Source organism: Carlito syrichta, unplaced genomic scaffold (genome assembly GCF_000164805.1).
Source record: "Carlito syrichta isolate Samal-C Ts95f unplaced genomic scaffold, Tarsius_syrichta-2.0.1 Scaffold288652, whole genome shotgun sequence".
Classification (NCBI taxonomy): domain Eukaryota; kingdom Metazoa; phylum Chordata; class Mammalia; order Primates; family Tarsiidae; genus Carlito; species Carlito syrichta.
In genome coordinates this window covers 31,268-36,144 of record NW_007232748.1, presented here as the reverse complement: position 1 = coordinate 36,144, position 4,877 = coordinate 31,268, and the positions used below count along the sequence as shown (strand labels likewise).

Genomic DNA, 4,877 nt, shown 5'->3' with positions numbered 1-4,877 from the left:
GAGGGTCACAAACCTACTCCTTCCCCTCTTCCTCCCAGACTATGGGGCAAAGAGAACTCTAAACGTGCCTTCGCCTATGGAGTCCCTCTCGTTTTTCTTCTCCTGTCCGTCAAGTCCAAAAGGGCGGGACCTGGAGTCTTGTCCAATCAATGGATTCAGAGGTCTGAACTGACCAATCAGACGACAGTCGGAAGTGAGTGGGCTCTGATCCGGCCTTCATCTCCTGCGCCTGCACACAGAGCTGCGTCGTGTTTACGGCTTTGCCTTGCTCTCCCTGACCCATGCGTGTCGCAATTCTTTGCTTCAGCCTCTGTCGCCTTGTGACCTGCAGGTCGTGGGAGTCTGTGGGGAGGACGCCTGGACACCCGGAAGCCGGGAGATGGTGAGTATGCTGGGGGTGTTCACAGAGGGGGACGGGATGGACCCGGATGATCCGGCCGTGGCGTGGCCCGCCTCCCCCTCAGTCCCGAGCCTGCACCATTCCCGACTGGCTGCTCAGCCCGGTCCCCTCGGTGTAGGTGAGGCTAGGACGGGACCCCGAGGCCTTGTCCTGTGGCGACCTCACCAGTTGAGTCTTCCCCACACAGACCCTCTCCACGTGTTCGGGACCCACAAGGTTCGTGAGGAGGATACGACCCACGTGCGGTGCCCGTGCGAGGTTTGGGACTGGCCACAGGCAATTCTTTCACCTCGGCCTTCCAAGTAGCTGGAACTGCAGACATATGCCACCATTCCCAGCTTATTTGTTGATATATTGCAAAAATGAGGTATTGGCCTGTTCCCCGGGCTGATCTCGAACCCCAGGGTTCAGGCAGTCCTTTCACTTCAGCCTCTCAAAAAACTGCGATTACAGGTATGATACACGGAATCCAGTCACCCCCATGTGATTCTAACATGACGTAATTGTCAAACAGAGGGTTACAAGATATGTTCGTGAAAGTTGAGTTCAGAAGCGAGGTCACCTGTTGTGCTCTGCTTGGTTTTGATCAGTCAGGTAAGCCAGCGCGGCCATATTTTCATTTCTATAGCAGAAATTGCTAGTGTTTGCAAGAGAGGGCACTTGGGGGAAGTAAATAATAAAGTCACAATTTGAACTCCAAGCAGGAGCTCATTGTTTTAGAATTTGTCTCCTGTTGCAGAAGACAGAAAAGTGAACTTTTTCTCCCTTTCTGGGCCCTCTCGTCTGTGGGTGTGATGGTAGCAAGGGGAAGACTGTGTTTATGTTAGGGGATATTCTGGATGCGCATCATAAGTCATGCAAGTAGTCCTATCACTTAGGGAGGTTGAGGTGAGAGGATTGCTTGAGCCCAGGAGTTTGAGACCAGCTATCTTGGAGAATGAAATGGAAGGATTGTCTGCACCCAGGAGTTCAAGGTTGTGGTGAGTAATAATGGTGCCACCTCACTTCTACCCAGGTGGCAGGGTGAGACTGTAACAAAAAATAAATATTCAATTTAATTTTAAACTAAAGGCATATTTTCAACATGTAGGTGTGATGTCTCCAAATCATCTCACCTCATAAGAAATCCCAGAAGGCTGGGATCCATGGCTCCACCTGTAATCCCAGCACTTTGGGATGCCAAGGCGAGTGGACTGCCTGAACCTCTGGGTTCAAGACCAGCCTGAGCAACTTGGTGAGACCTCTTTTCTACAATACATCAAGTATTAGCCTGGCATGGTAGTGTGTGGCTGTAGTTACAACTACTTGGAAGACTGAGGCAGAAGTATTGCCTGAGCCCAGCAGGTTGACAGTTTGGATGGCTGTGGGCATGCCACTGCACTCCAAACTCGGTGAGGGAGTGAGACACCAACTCAAAACAATAAAAGTATTAATCCCAGAGAAGTAGGAGAAAAGGAACACAATGGCTGGTTCTCAGGTAAATGTTTCCCAGGTCACAAGGAATTTCATTTTTAAACCTTGCAAACCTCTACTGGTGCTTGTGCTGGTCATGCCTAATGAGCATGTTTCAACTATTTTTGTTGTCCTGTGATATTCAAGGGCTCTGAAGGACACGTCTCCCAATATACCAGAGTCCCGTCTGTTATCAGGATCCATGCTGCTTAGTTGTCATAAACTGTTCTCACCATTAATGTACGACCTGCAGTATTAAGAATGTTCCCGGCCAGACTCAGTGGCCCAATCTGTAATCCCAGCATTTTGGGAGACCAAGGCGAGTGAATTGTCTGAGTCCGCGGGTTTGAGAACCACCCAGGAAACTTGGCAAGACCTCAGTTCTCCAATAAAAAATTAACCGGGCATGGTAGCACTCACCTGTAGTTCCAGCTACTTGGAAGACTAAGGCTGAATGATTTCCAGAGGCCAGCAGATCGAGGCTACAGTGGTCATGAGCATACCACTGCACTCTAACGTGGGTGAGAGAGTGAGACTCTGGCTCCAAAAAATAATAATAATAAAAATGAAAATGTTCCCTTGTGACTGGGGAACATGGAAAGTTGGTGTGGATACCCAAGATTCCCTTTGGAAATGGGGTAGATCCTCAGATCCTAGTGAAGGATGGGAACATGAATGATTAACATTTTACATGATGCTCCATCAGCTCCATGGAGAACACAGTTAATAAAATGCACATTTACACACGATGGCAGTTACTGCCCAGAACAACTCAGGAAGGTCTGAATAAAGAATAATGAAAAGAGTCTTGTTCTCTACGATGCCAAAAACAAACATTATAAATACACTTTTTATTTTTTTTTGAGTTGCAGTCTCACTCGGTCACCCAGACTGGAGTGCAGTGGCCGCTCCGAGCCACCACAGCCTCGACCTGATGGGCTCCGGCAATCCTTCTGCCTCAGCCTTCTGAGTAGCCAGAATTACAGGCATGCGCTACCACGCCCGACTGTTTTTTTTTTATTTATTGTAGTGATAAGGTCTCACTGCCCAGGTGTGTCTCGAACCCATGGGCTCAGGCAATCCACTCACCTCAGCCCCACAAAGGCACGGGATTACAGGCTGAGCCACCGAGCCCAGCTTATAAATACTAGAGATTACATTCCATGGGAGATACCTGTAAGCAGATTTCTTCCTAAAACATGTTTATCATTAAATTGAGATTATAATTTGTTAACCTTTTGGCCTATAATATCTCAGCATGAATGTTGTGTTGCACCTGTGTGCCTTGGCACCTGATACCAATTTATCCCAGCTACTTGGGAGGCTGTGGAGGAGGCATCCTTTCAGGCCAGGAGATGGAGACTACATGAATTGTGATTGTGCACCTGCACCCAGCATGGGTAACAGAATGACACAGTTAGCCCCGTATCTTCTGAATCAGAATTTGCATTATAAGATAATATTCTGCTCATGCCGGGCTCCGTGGCTCAGCTTGTAATCCCGTGCTTTGGGAGGCTGAGCTGAGTGAATTGCCTGAGCCCATGGGTTCGAGACCCTCTGGGCAAATTGGCGAGACCTCATCTGTACAATAAATCAAAAATTAGCCGGGCGTGGTAGTGCACACCTGTAGTTCCAGCTACTTGGAAAGATGAGGCAGAGCCAGGCTTGGTTGCTCAGTCTATAATCCTGCACCTTTGGGAGGCGGGGTGAGTGGATTGCCTGAGCCCGTGGGTTCGAGATTTGCCTGGGCAGCGAGACCTCATCTCTACAATAAATAAAAAAGTCAGCCGGGTGTGGTAGCATATGCCTGTAATTCCGGCTACTTGGAAGGCTGAGGTGGAAGGATCGCCAGAGCCCAGCAGGTCGAGGCTGCGGTGGCCGGGAGCGGCCACTGCACTCCAGTCTGGACAACAGAGTGAGACTCCAACTCAAAAAAAATAAATAAATAAGATGAGGCAGAAGGATTGCCGGATCCCATCAGGTTGAGGCTGCAGTGGCCGGGAGCTGCCACTGCACTCCAACCTGGGCAACAGAGTGATTCTCCAACTCAAAATAGTAATTATAATCATAATGATATTCAGTTCATGGTTGTACACATTAAAACTTGAGTTGACGAGGACCTTCCAACCTACTATGAGTTTGTCTTCTGAGCTGTATATGCAACTTTTTCTGTCACATAAATATAGCACTTAATAATATATATGTCTTTCTTTGTGTCCAGATTTATGCTGTATCTTTCACAAAAATAATGTCTACACTGGCTGAGTAGATTTTATTTTTTTCAGACTTGATGCATTAGAGAATATTTCTGTGTTGCAAATTATTTTATTGCATAATTCTAGTTGTCAAGTTACCTGAATCCTGTTTTCTTCCCTCTTGTTTTGCCTACAGTACACTACCACATGGTAAATATAGGTTGTTGTTTTTGTTGTTGTTTTCAGGGACTGTTGATATTCAAGAATGTGGCCATTGAACTCTCTCCAGAGGAGTGAGAATGCCTGAACCCCCCTCAGCAGATATTTTACAGAAATGTGATGTAAGAGAACCAGAGAAACCTGTTTTGTTTGGGTGGGGACATTCCACACACAATCCCTATTTCATACTAAGGGTTTCACGTTCTTTCTTTGTAGACTGTTTTCTGGGAATTGCTGCTTTCGTGAATGAGTTTCAGATTCCTGCTATCAAACACAATTTGATGATGTGTTAACATAGAAAAGAAAAAATTAAAGACGCTTCATTTTGACAACCATTCTTCTTTTCGACTCACCTGTGTCCTTCTATCTATATTAATAGTAGTAAGCCCAGAAATTTGGTGGCATAGGATACCATTGCCCACACCTACAATCAAGAGGTGGCTATAAGCTTTTGACTTTCTAAGTCAGACCTGATCACTAGACTGAAGGAAAGGAAAGAGCCCTGGAATGTGACGAGATAGCACATTAGCCAAACCCCCAGCTAGGTCAGCATCAATGAAGCAGATGACACAGGTCAAGGAGAAAGCAGATCTTGAAGAGTGGTTTGGGAA

General features: G+C 46.8%; 1 long non-coding RNA gene across 1 annotated transcript; it reads left to right on the top strand.

Annotated features, from left to right (window-relative positions):
- Nucleotides 1-270: 270 nt before the first annotated feature.
- Nucleotides 271-4,599, top strand: LOC103255895. The gene is made up of 3 exons (XR_504049.1): nucleotides 271-382; nucleotides 4,294-4,388; nucleotides 4,483-4,599. It is a non-coding gene; the product is annotated as an uncharacterized LOC103255895 (long non-coding RNA).
- Nucleotides 4,600-4,877: the final 278 nt, after the last annotated feature.